Below are 17,443 nucleotides of genomic sequence, written 5' to 3' on the forward strand. Positions count from 1 at the left end.
CTACCTTTTTATAACTGCTCATTACACAATGCAATAACTGAAATGTTTTTGGCAATAATTTTGCTGGATCAAATAAACAGTTGGGAGAGATGCAGCTTAGTCTAAGGAAAATAGGTTACCCAATACATTTTGTATCTTGCAGCTTCCCTAGATCATCATAGCAAACCAACAAAAGACCTTTAGGCCCCTGGCAGACATGCAAGAAAAGGCACCATGGGATTTGATGCACAATCTCCATACTCACACTTCTTGCCATGCTACATGTGCATAGCAGGAGATGCAATTATGGGACTGAACATGAGATTCCATCATGCCTTACTGTCAGAGCAACAGGAGCCTGCAATCAGAACCCCAGGCCTCAAATGCACTGGCAAGTAGCAGGCTCCTGCACTTGGAAGCCCCATCAGCTGACAGGGCTCCCAGCCATAGGGCATGACCTTTCAGTTAGTGGTGTAATAAGAACCAGCCACACAATTATACATTTTTAGGGTAATAATCAAGGATCCTGGTTTTCTCCGATTAAAAAAAAAAAAATCCCCAGTTTTCAGTTTAAAAACAACATAACCCCAAATCCACATTTTTCCATGATTAAAATGAAACTTGCCTATATATACACACACATCTATATATTAGTGGCGTTTCATTTTAATCATGGAAAAATGTGGATTTGGGGTTACTTTTTTTAAACTAATTTAAAATCTGCATTGTTCATTTTTAAACCTTTAGAAATTTTAAAATTCAACATAGTTTACTTTTAGTGAAAACCTAATGTTTCTGCATTAAGGAAGTTAGACCAAGTAGGTTGTTTGGGATTGTGGGACAGACATGTAAGCAGAACCGTCTAATATAATCTGCAGTGAAGCAGTTAGAAAGCTGATATTTCATGTTCTCATCTTTATGGCTTCATACTTAACACACCCTTGAGATAACAGGGTGGTCCATAGCCATTGTTCCAGACTGTGCAGCCTGAGCAACGCAAGAACGTGCTGTTCATGTTTGGAAGTGGGAGAAGGGGGCATCCAGGGGGAAGAAGATTTAAGTGTTGCAGAGCTGATTGTTTCATGACCAAAACACAACGGTAGGCTCCAAACATGAACAGGTCCATGATAGCCCTACCAAAACAAAAAACAAACAAACAAATCAAGGAATACGATTAATGCATTAAATTCAGCAAAGAAAAAACACTGATGACCTACCTAAGTAAAAAGAAATATTTAAGTTAAATATTTAAGTTTAAGGCTTTATAGAGCTGTGCTAAGGAAGAATCCTCACTTGTTCAACAGTACTATTAAGCCAGCTACTGCCATAGATCAGTGATTCTCAACCAGGGTGTTCTGAAATTCTCGCAAGGTGACAGGCTGCCTATACACATGCTCATTCATGTTATACTTAAAAGATGTAAGAGCACACTAAGTGAATCAAGTCTGCTCTGCGTTCTTATTAGAATGCTCCAGCATCACCTGACCATTATGTGTATTAAATCCCACACATTTTAAATAGGCTGCAGGGACACTATCTAAACCAGCATTTCTCAACCTGTAGGTCGTGACCCAAAAGTGGGTCGCACGAATATATGAAAGGGTCGCAAACAAACTTTAAAAATGGATTAAAAGAAGGAAACCATGGCTTTTCTCCTGCAGGCTGGCAGAGATTCAGCTTACAAGGGGCTGCTTGGGGCCCCCCCCATGCCCCACACACACCCACCCCCTGTGGGACTGGGAGTGAGGGGCACTAGGTCAGGAAAAAAAGGAAGGAAGGAAAAAAAAAAAAGAAGAGGTTGAGATCCACTGATCTAAACCTCAAATGAGCTTTAGATAAAGCATCCTGTAGGCACTCAAAATGTGTAGGAGCTTAATACATGTGACAGTGAACAGTTTTAAATTAGAGCAGCTGTCTGGGAACCACCAATTAAAATGCCCCCCCTACCACTAAGCACATGTATAGTGTTAACATTGTGGTTGCCTGTTAGGTGAGCAAACATGGTTCACAAATATAATCCCAGTGATTTCACATAGAAAGACCACAACCATGGATTTCCAAGTTTTTTGCAACAGAAAAATTGCTCTATTATTTTTCTATAGTCAAAAGAGTGAAAACTAAGAGCTAGCATTTTCCAAAGGGTGCCTCAAATGTAAAAAGGTTGAGAACCACTGGAATAGATACTCTTTGCTGCTAGTTAACTGAAAGCTGACAACCTTCCTCCAAAAACTTTAAAGGCTTATAATTCCATTAGACCCTTAAGAATATGCAAGTTTGGCACAGATCACCCCACTTTCTGCCAGGATGTTGTTTGCCTTACCCACATGACTTGGAATTGTCCCAGAAGTTCAGCTAACAGAGTAAGAGTTGATCCCTGGAAGGCTGGAAGTGGTTCCCTTGAGCTCAAAAGGAAAGCGGTACAGTAAAACAAAGTAGAAGAACTGCAATCCTGTGGTGCACTCTTTACCCACAGCTTGACAGAACAACTAAAAACAGGCAAATTGGGAGGATGTCACTGCTTAAGGTATACATCAAAAGTATTGCTGATTGCATTTTACATTTTTATTCTTCCAGTTTACGCAACTACTCAGGTCAGACGTATAAGCTTCATGTACTATAAAGCCATACAGAATGTTACATTCAGGTTTAAAACCTTCCAGTAATTCTTGCCCCATTTAGTCAGATGTCTCAAAAGTTTCTTGCATACACCTCTATCCTCATTCACCTGCTTTATATTAAAAAAAAACAAACACCACACACCTCAGAGTGGCTACATTTATAGCATGCCTGAAGGCCAAGAGTTAGTGTTTCGGTTTCGACTTGAACTGAAGACATGTTAAGAACCAGTACAGGTTGCATATGTAAGTGTCAAGTGTTCCCCATATGATGGGCCACTTGAACCAAGCAGCCACGTTATGCAGTCTCTAAAGTTTTCACAGTGAACTCCAAGAATTAATTATTGTAAAAGCTGACATCAGATATTTGGATAGCTACAGAAAGACCAAATGTTAAAAAACAATGTCCTTGCCATGCATAAGCAGCAGTCTAGAATAACCAAAGTCCAATGCAACTGACCTCACCCATCCAAGTTGCCAACTCAATTAACAGGGAACAGTTCTATCATTTCTTTTGTTTGCCTCCCCCAGACTAGCAGAATTCTTTTCTGCATTAACTCAGTTAGCTTTCATCCAGCATCCAGTATCAGACAGGGAGCTTTACACATGCTCCGTGGTGGGGGCAGAGTGTTTTAGTTACAGAAACTCTTGGGAGCTGCTCTAATTAAAACACTTGGGTCATCTCATGTATTCAACATCCCGCACTTCAAAGTGGCGCCCTGTTTAAGTGCCCCCACCATTTTGAAATATGGGGACACTGAATACACATGACCCCAGGCTGCTGGAGCATTCCAATTAGAACAATCAAGATTAAATAGTCTGCTCTGATGGGTTCCAATTAGAATGCATAGGAGCAGGCATTGGGCACATGTATAGTATTAATTACTGCATCAGCCAACTTGCTAGCAGCAATGCAGTAGTTATTTGGAAATCTTATTCCAAGCCTGATTAACAAGACTGGCTGGCAATATCCTGGCTCAAGAAATTAGAAGTTTTACCAGGAAAAAATTGGGCGATTGCAAAAACGAATAAAATGCTTCTATTCTCCTTTGTATTACTTCCTAGGAAAAAAAATCATGTTAGTGTTCAAGATGTATACCACCATTTCTATGCCATTTAAAGACCTAGGAGAGCGAGGTGGGGAGGGGGAAGGAAATTAGATGGAATTAATTTTTTTTTGGAACAGCATGGGGTCAGGACCACCCCCCCCCCCCCCCCCTTGCTTTTGGGAAATATTTTATAAGTTTGTTACAAAGTTTTGCAGCTATACAACAGGAAAATGCCATTAAATGGGCATTGGATTTAGGACAGTGTTGATGGGGACTAAAAGTATTGCTGGCTAGACCATCATTCTTTAACTTTTTTTTTTTTTTTTTTTTTTTTTTTTAACTTCAATCATAACATGGGTGGAAAAGCCAAATACTATTCCAAGTCTGCCTTAGAAACTAGGCAAATTAGGGAACAGCAATGGACTTGCCTTTGAAAGGTCAGTTTACAGAACACTGAGCTGAAAACTGCACTTGAACTCATAAGGATGCCATGTAGGATGCCAGTCTTCAGTAAGAAAACAAAGACGACTCATTTCTTTTCCTGTTAATGAGTTTTGGATAATTTGGTACGTAAGTACCATCAACTGAAGGTTTCCTAGATTTCAGCTACAGGTTTGCCAACTCTGGAGGAACTCTGGTATAGACCAGAGTAACTTGGAGTCTGGATTGGTCTCAACTAATAGTAATATCCTAGAAGATTGAGGCTCCAAGGCAGGAAGACAGATGCCTTAAGGCAGCATGAATATATGGGATAGAACATCACCTGAATTACCATCCCGGCCACCTTTGCGTTTAGGATGTAAAAAAGGTAACGTACAATTTAAGGACTTACAAACAAGTAAAATATGTGACCTCCACCAGTGCCAATAGAACAGCTTTTAATTTTATATTGGATCAGTCACAAAAGGAATCTAGATTAAAGGAGAACTATTTCAGTTAGCCACTTAAAGAACCCTTGATCTATCTCGTCCCTCTGCTTCCAAAGCATATCAGCCGATTGGTCTGTTTAGATCTTTTTCCTTGTTGGTGATGCAATGCAGTTCTGTTTTCCATGAGGGAGTGGACCGTTCCAGAGATAATGTCCTGTTTATTCAATGTATACACCAATTTATTTTATATCTAAGAAATTAGCTTAGTGTTGATCCTCTGCTTCCTCACAAGTAGAAACTGAGGAGACTCATATCAAGAGCTCAACCACCTAACTAACACCAGAAGTGAAAAAAGTCACTCCTGCTTCCCCAGTGCAAAAAAATTCTTGGTAGCCAAGTAGAAGATACCTTTAAGTTTGCTACAAACACTACATAACCAGGACATTAACCATTTGGACAACAGAAAACTGGATTTGCCAGGTAGAATGTGTTGCATTTGTTTCAAATCCAAGAAAGCTCAAACAATTGGACCTTTAAAATTGACAAATTTCTGGTCAAGTCAATATGCTGAAAGAGACCAGAGAGAGGTACCTGGTTCTAGCCATTTCTGTACTTGTTACTGTGAAGGCGACTCTGATACAGTGCAAGGGCAAGAAACAACACTTTTCAGTATGCACTATTAAAATTCTCCAACTGCTCTTCCACACACATGCTGAAAGGGTTCCTGTATACATAACTGCCGAGTGACATTTTTATATAGCACAAATTGGGAGTTACTCAACTTTGCTATAATTGTTAGGACACGTTTTTGTTCCTTGCATGCAAGTTTTTCCTGGCTCTACCAAAGTATCCTTGGCAGCATTTTTATTGGTTCACTTAAATGTTTGCAATTCCCTGCTGTAAGTGTGCAAGGACTTTGCTATCCATCAGCAAAGTACACACATATCAGAAGCATCTCTTCCATAAGTTCTTAAAAATTTTATGTTCCCCACACATTAAGTTTGATCTCAAACACCGATACAATTACCTTACTCATCCTTGTTTCAGTCTAATAAGCAAGGCACTACCCACCCCACTCAAGCCCATATTCCTATGCAACTTTACATATCTGCTGATAAACAAAAGGTAGAAGTGGAGAGCAAACTATTAGCTTACATATGGTGTCTGGTTTGCACCCCTCCACATAGCACTCTTGTGCCTAAGCATACAATATCTCCATTCATGTCTGTGTTCTAGCTATACACAAGTTACAGAGGTGCTGAAACCCAAACACTTGGGAAGATAGAGAAAGCCTCTGATATTTGGGAAGCTTCGAAATGAGTTGGCATAAAGCTTTAATACTACAAACATCATTTCACACAGCATGTAGCTTACAGTGTCATAGTTATGGCAGTATATGAACAGCAGCCTATTTTAGCAAATTGAAGCCAGTATTGGGGAAGAATAGGAGAAACACAGAAGAGGCGTTTTAGAAACAAACCTAGTTTTACTGAATCATCTCTAACCATAGATTAGAAACATTAAAAGCTTACCACAGACCACACAGTAAGATGCTAACTTGAATACAGAGTAACATTTTCACGTTCTACTGAGTTAGAATATCTAGTTCAGTATAAACCAGAAAAATCTCTACTAAAACCAGATCTTTTCAGTTGTTGCTTTTTTCAACTCCTTAGAAAAAGCAGACTATACATTGCTATTCCTTCACGGGATCATCATGTTCAGTTATCATACATGAAACTGGTTAGATAAGGGCTGTGTACAGACATTTGGGGAAATTAGATCGGGTTAAAAAAAGGCCACCCCTGTCTAACTTAGTTTGCACAAGTGTGGACCTTACATTAGTTAGGTCAATATAAGTATGAACTGTACAAAAGTTCAGGACAGCTAGATTAGTCTAAAAATGGCCAACCCTGGGGTGTGTGTGGGGGGGAGAGGAGGACAGTGTTCATCTGCACTGGGGTGGGCTAAAAATAGACCCTGGTCTCTGGGCATGGGGAAGTCCCTGGTCATAAACCCTGCAAACCCCTGTACCAATCAAAGCCTCCCAGACCCCAGCAACACTCACATGGACCCTGCTTGCTCCCCCTCCCAACTTACCTTAGATCGGGTCACCATTTTTAAACTCAATCCAACCTCCTCACATGTCTGTAAGTGACCAAGATATAGCACCTGCTTGGATGTTGTAACGATGGGCAGGCCTGCTAAACAGGACTTGCTGTGCACTGTTCTCTTTTCGCATATAAAAGGAACAGAGGGCTCACCTTGGTATTTGCTTAGTTTACATGTATTTATACACAAGTACTGGTATATTTGTGCAGTACACTGCACAGAAATCAACTTTTTCCAAAAGTTTGAAAGTAAAAAAAAAACACTTTTAATAAGTTTATCACTAGAATACCACATCAAAATACATTTGATCCACTGTGTAGAGTAAATTGACTGATCAAGTGTTCATATTGATCAGATGTTGCTCAATAATGGTCGCTATAGCCTCAATTCTTAAAACAACAACTAAGTTTTCTTCAAAAAACCCAAGAGGTTTAGAAAGTTCTTATAATAATGTACTAGTGCCAAGACTACTCCGCCACCACAAAATGTTTGGCTTTAAAGTGTTTGACAAGTACAAACTGCCTAAGTTATTTATGAACCAACACAACCTTAAGATGCATGAATAATTCATTTTTATAAATACTAGTCTTAGAAGCCATTCTGATGCTGCGAAACAAACAACGCGGCTGCATGCTCTGAGGCTGCAATTGAAAGACAGCTTGTATGCGACCTGAAAATGATACACTAAAGCATTAGCACCTTCACCTGCATGATGTGTGCAGGTACCTTGCTTTAGGGTAAGACAAGAAGATTATTTAAATTTAAAAATAATTTAATTAATTTATTTTTTTTAATTTATAAATTTTTTTAAATTTATTAAATGAATAAAAACCTAAATAAATAAATAAAAATAAAAGCTTACTTGTGAAGTAACACCTTTGATTCTCCCCCACCCCAAAAGTAAACTAGTTCACAAGCACCAGTCCACATGGCAAGTTAATAGACTACATTTCTTTAGCAGTCCAGGCAATAAACACAGGAATAGATATATTAGCATCCAGGTTCTCATGGACCAATACAAACCTGTTATTAGTTGCAATCAAGGGAAATTTCCACTGGAATATATTAAGGACTGAATAGAAATATTTTAAGTTGCATCTTTTTTTAAAAACAAAACTGAGTTGAATTTGACTCAAATGTCTCTCAGCTCTGCTGTTATGCAGGGAACAATTATTAAAAACTAATATATGTAGAATGACGCTTAAAGTAAAAAAGGAGTGTATGATTAAGAGCACCACTAGCAGCAGCTACCCAACACTGAAAAGGGCACTAACCCCCCCCACACAAGACCCTAAACTAACATGCTTACTTTGTGCCATGCCCAGAAAGTCAGTAAACTCAGATTATATGGGACTAGGGTGAGAAGAAAATAGTGTTCTTCAGAAGGGACTCCCGCACCCTTCCAAACTGACACACAGCTGCCAACTGTCACATCTTGCATAACATATGAGGATTTGGCAGTCCTATTATGTATTCCCACATCACTGCTAGATGTCAGAGTCCATTTAGCTGCAAGCATTTGTCTGCTGCTGCATCTCTTGGCTCCTAGAAGCTACTGGTATACCTCTTTTCCTACTGAATCAGAACTGTGAACAAGCAACTAAGTAGCAGCAGGAGCTAGAGGAGAAAGCTGTAACATCAGCAAGAGATGAAGACCTACTACTAGCACAGGTCCTCAGCATTCTTGCAGCCACTTGGCTCAAGGATTCCTCCTCCCACATCCAAGAACTCATCCCAATGACATTCACAGCCTGTGCTCCCCTGAGGTCCCAACACCAGTAGAATATTTTCTTAGCCATCTATTTTAGTATTTTCCAGCATCCCGCTCTTGAGCACCTACCCAGGCAACATTGTTCTATTATATTTTGTTGCTTTTTACTTGTATAACTGTTTGGGACAGGATGCTGGTCAGTGACATACTAAATTTGTGGTTATTTGTCAATTAGCTTGTTGAATAAGCTTGCACAGTGCTATAATGCTGGACAAAACCTTATTATTGAAGCACACTGACCTAACTGCTGCCCTTCATTTAAGAGAAACAAAAGAAACAGTAAAAATGAAAAGCCACCACCCCAACAAATGTATTTATTTAGTAAAGACCTTGCTTTAAAAAGTTATTTACAACTGTGAGCAAAGAAACTACCTCCTGTCCCTATTGTGTTCACAGAAATAAAAACTGATGCAACCTTATTTTATTTCATGTAAAATGATGGTCTTTCAGGCCATTTCTTTTAAGAGAAACAAACCATAATATTTTCAAACTAACTAGTGGGTTGGAAGGGCTCTAGTTTGTTACCAAGGCTCACAAGTTATGTTGCCACAAATCCAATTAAGTCTTCACCGATAACTTAGACAGCTGAACAAGGGGAACCAGCTTAAAGATCCACATTTTTAAATTATACCTTAAAACAGTCAATGCACATCAGAAGGCTGATCTTATAAATTGCCAATGATATATCAACTGGGCTGTAATCTTTCATAAAATCATAGAAAGTTACAGTTGGAGGGGACCCCAGGAGGTCATCTAATCCAACTTCCTGCTCAAAGCAGAACCAACCCCAGCTACATCATCCCAGTCAAGACTGTCTAGCTAGGTCTTAAAAACTTCCAAGGACAGAGATTTCACAACCTCTCTGGATAACCTGTTCCACTACATTACTACCATCCTAGTGAAAGAGTGCTTCCTAATACCTAACCTAAAAACTTCCCTTGCTGCAACTTGAGACCATTGATCCTCATCCTGTCATCTGCCACTACTGAGAACAGTCTAGCTCCATCCTCTTTGGAGCCACCCTTCAGGTAGTTGTTGAAGGGTGTTACTAAATCCCCCATCACTTTTCTCTTCTCCAGACTGAATAAGCTCCGTTCCCTCAGCCTCTCCTCAGAAGTCATGTGCCCCAGCCCTCTAACCATTTTCACTGCCCTCTGCTTGACACTCTAATCTGTCCATGTCCACTCTGTACTGGGGGGGGCCTAAAACTGGACACTGTACCCCAGATGTAGCCTTACCAGTGTCAAATAGAAGAGAATAATCGCTTCCCTCAATCTGCTGGCAACACTCTTACTAATGCAGCCCAATATGCCATTAGCCTTCTTTGCCACAAGGGTTCATATTCAGCTCATTACCCCCTGTAATCCCCAGGTCCTTTTCTGCCTAGCCACTTAATTTCTACTCCCTAGCCTGTACCAGTGCATGGGATTACTCCATCCTAAATGCAGGACTTCACACTTGTCCTTATTGAACCTCATGAAATTTCTTTTCATCCAATCCTCCAATATGTTAAGGTCTCTGAATCCTAACCCTACCCTCCAGCATATCTACTACTTCCCCCAGCTTGGCATCATCTGCAAACTTGCTGAGGGTGCTCCCCATCCCATCTTCCAGGTTGTTGATGAAGATATTGAACAAAGATGACCACAGGATCAACCCCCTGGGGCAGGCACTCCACTTGATACCAGCTGCTGACTAAACATCAAGCCATTGATTACTACCATATAAGAACGACTATCTAGTGTTCTATGCACCTTATAGTCCATTCATCCAACCCATACTTCCTTAGCTTGTTTGAAAGAACCTTGTGGGAGGTTGGATCAAAAGCCTTGCTAAATCAAGGTATATCACATCCAATATGCTCTCTGCATCCACACAGCCAGTCATCTTGTTGTAGAAGGCAATCAGGTTTGTCAGACATGACTTGCCCTTGGTGAATCCTTTGTAGGGGTCTAAGCACTATTACAAAATCTACTATGGTTAATTACCCTTGACATTAAAAAGTTGAGAGAATCTGATCCTTTTCTAGTCTCTCTTGGAGAAAAGAAATATTACTGGATGCTGCCCAAATAAATCACACCCCAAAACTTTTACACCAAAGCCAGATAAAGAAGTCTGAGTCCCAGTCGCATGACACTGGTCTTATTGTTAACCCTCCACCTGAGACCAGTGGACCCCACTTCTTACAGAAGTGCAGGCAACAGCATGAAATCACTTTGCTCCCACTTTCTTTTTTAAGAAGTGTCCCTTCTCCACACCCCACCATAAAAAGTCCAACAATGCAGAACATGGAGGGCTTAATTGCCTTGCTGCTGGGGTAACTGTTTCTATGGGCTTTTCCCTTGGCATTTCTCTGCCACCTTCTTAAGGTAGCATTGGCAGAGCCCCCAGAGCAACAAGTCTTGGAGTTTACACTATTCAAATGCATGGGGCAGTTGATATCTTTTAGGTACTGTTTCAGATTATCAGAGTTTTCAGACATCATTTTACCTCTAACCTAGTCTAACACTTTACCCTATTTAGATAAGAAAAATCACTTTTTAAAGTAAAAGGTGAGATTTTAAGATTGTCACTTCGAGACACAGGGATTTTTTCTTAAATTACTGCCTGTACTTTAATCTAGTTCCGGTAGGCACTATGAACTCTAGCAGCAAGTGACAAATACACACCCTCAATTAGATGGTATTATTGAGTCTTGTAACTTTTTCCAATTGTTTTTCTTGGCATTTCCAGACTGATCCAAAGTGCACTTCAGTCAGTGAGCCAGTATTCCCCAAACCTTGACCAAATGCTGGATCAGTAGCAAAACATGCTAGGGTTAAAGACTTCTGCAGTTTTATACATTCCAGCTCCTTTATACCAAAACTGGAAATATTATTTTCTCTAGGAACAGACTTTTGTGCTAGGCACTGTACAGACTCTTAGGAGTGGATCCTACCCCATGACTGCAACAAATACCAAGAGTATTAAATACTTTCCTTGGGACTGAGTATTTTAATTCAGTGCGAGCAGTCTCAGAAATATTGAGACTGACCACATTTAAACTGGAGATTATACTCCATTTAAAAAACAAAACAAAACTCTGCAGTTTAACAGTTCTTCCCAAGACTTAGAAAAGGATATATTTTATTAGTTTGTGCCAAAAAGCTCAACTTTCCAGGACAGTAGGCATCAGCAATATGTGGCTAGCTGCTTCTAGTTACTTTAGTATTATTGTCCCTAGTACGGCATAGTTTAATAAACATGCTTAAAATTATTAACAACCAAAATTTTAACTGTTCATCTTGAAGTTTTTCAGTATTTTAAATTCATTGTAGCATTAAATGACAATGCTAGATAGAAGTTGGTGACTTGCTTTTCTTGTGAAAGCTATAGCAATGAATATGGTTGTTTTCATTTGTTCATGATGCATTTACTTTGTGCTATATTCAGGCAGGCAGTGTAATCTTATTCCCTGCTAAGATAAGCAGCAATAGTTATTATTACTTCGGTTTTCTAATCCAATCTGCCTGAAGTTCTACATTTAAGTTTGAAAAATTGCTCGTAACTTTTATAATACAACATGACTCCCAGACTAAAAGAAATAGGGAAAAAAAACCCACAAGTTACTTACCACAGGCATCAGAAGAGACTTAAGTTACTTACCACAGACTTAAGAGGAAAACTGTGCTCAGGTTAGGTTATTTGCCAAAAGCTCTAGGCTGATGTGTGCTACTGAGTAGAAGCCATCACTAGGAGTAGGAAAAATCCAAATGCCAGACTGCACAGAGAGCCCTCTCATGAGACTTCTGTTTTCAAAGATCAACTCAGCCGTGCAGCAGTAACAGGGCTTAGCTTAGTGACTTTTTTTTTTTTTTTTTAAACTAAAGAATTTTCCTTGGACTGTCTGCCAAGAGTGCATCATCAGCTAGCTACTTGCCAACAGTGCATTGCAGGGAAGGGTTTTTGCCAAGTACTTCACAACTTAAGAAAGAATATTTGCACGCAGATGTCTTCCGCAGTACTTAAAGCTCCTAAGCTTATTTACAGCAGAAGCAGAGAGTCAGCAAAGTCAGCAATTGGTTAGTTTAGCAGTATCCAACACAAGAGGAGGGACTTGCCACACTAAATTAGCATTTGTCTGTTGCCTAGTGACTGTATGTGAACTTGATCAGTCCTGATATAAGGAAACCAGGAAATCCAGTGACAAATAAAAATACTTCTATAGCCTTAAATTTATAGAAGTATCGTGATTATTTGTCAGACTTCAGCAGAAAGAGAGAGGCATAAAGAGATTTAAAAAAAAAAGAAAATAGGTGCTTAACTTAAGGAAAACTTTCAAAGATTGAAGGTAAATGGGAAAGAAGAAGTCAAGCTAAGATTTTCATGCAGCTATTGGACTAATACATCCGACGATGTAACATACAGTCAAAAGCTTGAATTTGAGTTAGTGAACTACTGGTATTCTGCCAGTTAAGATGGCAACAAGAAAAAAAGGCAGAATTACATCTAAGGAAAGGCTTACAAAATGTTTTTAATTGCACTTATACTTTAAAAACCTGGCTTTCAACTTAAAATAAAATCCTCATGGGAACCAAAGTGTTCAGGAAATGTGTTTGTAGTAACTTCAGCTGTGGACTAACATCAGCTCAGATTTGGATAGTGTGTTTAATGTCCCCTTTCAGTTTGTGGCAGCAGTTGACATAGTGCACAAGATTTCCTCGGTTCTAAACATATTCCAAAGCTCTGAGAGGAAAATTGTATCCTGCACCCAACTTACCTTTCAATTTCACAAGAAAAGCCTGTGATGCAAGAGGAATTTAATTCTAGTTCATCTCCAGGTTACCCATGAGGGTGAGGGAGGAGAGGGAGTGGGAAAGGGGAAGTATGAGTTAGAGTGCCACTTAACCCAACAGGCGTTCAAGGTGGGGAGGGTTTAAGCCAACCCTGGCCAGCAAGCAGGGGTGTTCCAGCAGCCTCCAAGGAGGCTGCCAAACCACCTTTCCCCAGCCCTGCCCTCAGCAAAGCCAAGATAGTTTTCCCTGTCAAAAGGCTTGGGCAGGGAGTGGGAGCCCCCCCACCCCCCCGCACACACTTCACGGGCAGGCTAGGTTTGAGAGGTGGGTGGGCAGCTCCCTTCCCCCACCCCAACCTCTTGACATTCTAAATTCCCTCCTTAACGTTTACTAATAAAGTTAAATCTTTTGTATACAACATGCACAGTCTATTTGAACCCATGTTAAGACCACCTCTTGGCAAAAAGTCATTATTCCACTGCTACCCTGCGCTTCCACCCACAGGCAAATCCTGTGCATTTCACCCACTTATTTTTGAATCAAGAGACTGGAATTGGGTGCTCCGGGTCAGGTTCTGCATCATGTTTGTTTAGCGCTAAAGACATTAGGCTACTGAACCTTTGCAAAAGATTACTACTTTGATTACAGGTACAGAAGCAGCAGGCTAGCATTTCTCTTAACACAGAACCTGGGGAAAAATGGTAGACAGACTACATTTTCCTTCAACTAAGATTCAAAGAAATTGAACATTCCTAAAAAAGTAGCATTTTAATCCTGCCACCTTCTTGTTAAAACTGAGTTTAAGTGAAAACCCTACAAGAGTTGAGACAGTTAGTCATCTTGTCATATAGTAAAGAAGTAGAAGGTCATCTAATCCATCTGCAAAGCCCCCATCAACAGGATTTAAATGACCTCTTTAGTGCTGATTCTGAGTTTCTTCCTCTCCAAGCACACAGACTGTGTAGAATCATTTTACCTAGTTGAAATGGACCCTGGACAGATACAAACTAAAGCAAAAGACTATTATAAAATAACTCTAAGCTAAAGAAATAAACACGTAACTCTATAGAAGTAAAAGGTACAACAAAGCTTTAAATATTACCATAAGGACCCTCTCTCAGACAGACATGCAAAGCTCCATTTTAGGAATTTGTTCGTTTCCTCCAGATCAGTGAGTGTGAGACAAGCTTCAGCCTATAAGAACATAAACATTTATACTCCCCCATAATTGTTGACAAGAGCTTGACATTTCAAATTTGTGTTATGGGACAGGCAACTGACACAAACTTTTGACTCTAGAGAGATCCATAGTACAAGTTAAATGAATGTGTAACAAGGTCCTGCATCTTAGGTGGCTCCTGGAGTTCTTAACCTCTGAAGTATCCACACATTAACAACTGAAATTAGTTTTAAGCATACTTTAGGCTGCTTAAAGTTGCACCACTACAGGGCAGGTTTATTTCTGTTTCGTGTTCTCCAGCTCACGTTCCATTAATGTGTGGCCACTCCACAAATATAAGCCACCCGCGTCTCAGCCCTATAGCACCCCTGGATCAGCCTCCTCTCCCAATCTGTGGGAACAAACTTTCCACCCCCTGAACTCTACTGTCCAGAGGGTGGTTCTGGCACAAAACCAGCTTTCACTCCCACCCCCAGAGGTGTGGCCTTCCCACCCCTAGGGGTGCAACCCCATGCAAACAGCCTGCATGCCAGAATACAAGCCAGCTAGCCTTGTCACAGGGCAAGGATGGATCTGGGAGTGGAGTCAAGGAGGAGTGGAGGGGTAAAAAGGTAGGGGGTCAGATTAGGTCCGCATGAACAGAGAGCTCCTTCCCAGGGCAGGGACAGTAGCTCTCTCAGAAAGTACTTTCCCTCAGTAATCCAACCTCCAGCTACCGCAGGAAGCACAGCTAGCAAGCCCCACACCTCAATCCCAATTTATTCATTATTTAGTCATTTATTTGTTTATTTATTAACGTAACACCTCCTTTATTTTCTCTTTGTTTCTTTTTAAGTTTCTTTTTTGTTGTTGTTTTGCTACTACTAATTTTATCCTTCAGTGGCTGACTTGCTTCATTTTGCCACCCATCCCTTGTCCTCATTTCCTTTCCACCTCCCATTTTATTATCCACTACATCCCCTTAATTCTCTACCTACCTGCTTCATGTTCATGCCACCACAACCCATCTCTCCAACACCCCACCTAGAGGAGGGATAGAAGCTTATCCTGGCTCACCAGCCCTGTAGTGGCAATTCACAGCTGTAACTCCTAGTATAGCCCCTGTTCACCAGCCTTTTACGTGCTAGCTTCAAACTGAAGCTAGCACTAACACTGATCAACATTTGAGCAGCTCAAAATACAACATGTAACAGGGTCCCCACTCAGCCTCCAATTCATTATCAGCCTAAATTCTGGGGTTAGCTTTTAAAATATTAGATGCCAAGGCAGAAATATTTGAATTTGTCTACACTAGAATTCCTAATTAATACCTAGTTTGATTTGCTCTAATTCAGGCCATTCTAATAATCTATAGCCCTCTTTACTCAGAGCTAATATTAACACACATCATTGAAAGGTGTTAAATGTGTTTGCCATAACTTCCATGAAAGCCTCTAAAGAGGCTGGGACTAAGCCCTTATCCATATCACAAAACTTCTCACTACAATTCAAGTTGGACAGCTACAAAGTGCATATCACCTCACTCAAATTTCTCAAGGGCAAAAAATTTAAATTAGTAGTTAAGATTATCTATATGCAATCCATTACTGCAATTTATTCTTCCCAGCTACGAGACTCCCAGTAAGAGACTGTATTGAACAGGTTTTCCAAAGTTAGACAACCACCTGTACCAACTAACAAAAGATTTAAAATAGGTTCAACACCTAGTTATAACACTTTGTTCAAAGTTACTAATTACGAATAAAACAACACTATTCTTTATTGCTATTCTATAAAATAGGGTATGTTTTTTTCAAGGAGTCAGGGAATGTGAACCAAGGGCATTTTTACACATGCTCCATAAGGGGGGGGGAAGAGGGGGTGTGTGCGCGGGGAGAGGGAGCTTTAAAGTGGCTCTGAGAGCTGCTCTAAAGCACCTGGAGCATTTTGTGCATCAGCATCCCTGAACTTCAAAATGGCAGTGGGGGTGCTTTATCTAAAGGTCATCAAATGAGTTTTAGATTAAGCACCCTGCTGCCATGGAAGCACGAGGATGTTGATACACAAAACGCAGAGACTACCTGGAGCGCAGTAATTATGACACTCCAGCAGACTTGATTAATTGCATCTGCTCAGACGCACTGTAATCATAGTGCATCAGAGCAGCCTTCCAGCTCATGTAGAAGCACCCAGTGGGTACAATCAAGCGTTCAAATCACCCAGCTTGGGTTAGGCAGCGTACTTGGAGCCACTTAAACTTGAAACAAGTTCTACTGAGTGCAGGTGTTTGCCTGGGCAGCCAAAGGTAAGTAAACCAGGCTGGGGAGGGGCATTAAAACAATGCAGCTTCAAGGCTGTGATAAGTGGTTGGGCTTTTCCAGCTCCAGTGGGGTGCTATGAATACACACAGACTTTCACTAAGCCAGGTTTAGCCTTTTTAAGAACACATTACTTCAGGCTGATCTAAAAATTAGTTCTCCTCCAAGGAGAACTTTGATTAGGTGGCACCAGCGTTAGGTCAGTTTAAGTCCCATGAAAGCCTGCACAACCAGGCACTTAGATTGATCTAACTGTGGTTAGATAGACCTAGATGTAAGGTTTGTACGCACCTTAAAGGGCCCACTGGTTCATCCTAATGTGAAGTAACAGAGACACTTTCAGGAAACACATAGTAGAGTTTCCCCTGAAGTGGGATTTGGGGGGGATAGGGCTGTTAATTTTCACAGGCATTGACACAGTTGTCTCACCTTACAAGTTCTTGTGTGAGATTTCTCCAGTTTAGCCAAAAGACAGCTGGTTAAGATCTGGCTGTATTCTCTCTCTCTCTCTGAGACATATGTATCAAATAAGGGCGCACTGATAACAATTTTTGGGGCTGATACCAACAGCCCATGTTTAAGGAGGCATATTAGCCGATACCAGCCTGATTTCCGATACATAGCCCAGCAGCATGAAGAGCAGTGTCTGGCTGGTAAGTCTGTTGTGGTGGAGGTGGGGGAAGGGAAGGGGCATGGGGGGACGCAGATCGAGGCCCCTGCAGTGCAGGAGGGAGTGGAGCAGGGGCTAGGGCAGGGCAGGGCAGGGCAGAGCACAGGATGGAGCCATGGCCTGACC

The 17,443-nt window shown here is 40.7% G+C and overlaps 1 protein-coding gene across 4 annotated transcripts in view; it reads right to left on the reverse strand.

Annotated features, from left to right (window-relative positions):
- MTUS1 (microtubule associated scaffold protein 1) overlaps positions 1-17,443 on the reverse strand; it is a 164,092-nt gene that overhangs the window by 127,168 nt on the left and 19,481 nt on the right. The window contains exon 1 of one of the 4 annotated variants that reach the window (XM_025207527.1): positions 12,041-12,217. The exons of 2 other annotated variants lie outside the window; for them this stretch is intronic. The gene's annotated coding sequence lies outside the window, so the exon portion shown is untranslated. Of the gene's footprint in view, positions 1-918; positions 1,096-12,040; positions 12,218-17,443 lie in introns of those variants that run through there. One more of the 4 variants, XM_025207530.1, reaches the window with a different exon arrangement.

The sequence above is a fragment of the Alligator sinensis genome, unplaced genomic scaffold, assembly GCF_000455745.1.
Source record: "Alligator sinensis unplaced genomic scaffold, ASM45574v1 scaffold528_1, whole genome shotgun sequence".
NCBI lineage: Eukaryota > Metazoa > Chordata > Crocodylia > Alligatoridae > Alligator > Alligator sinensis.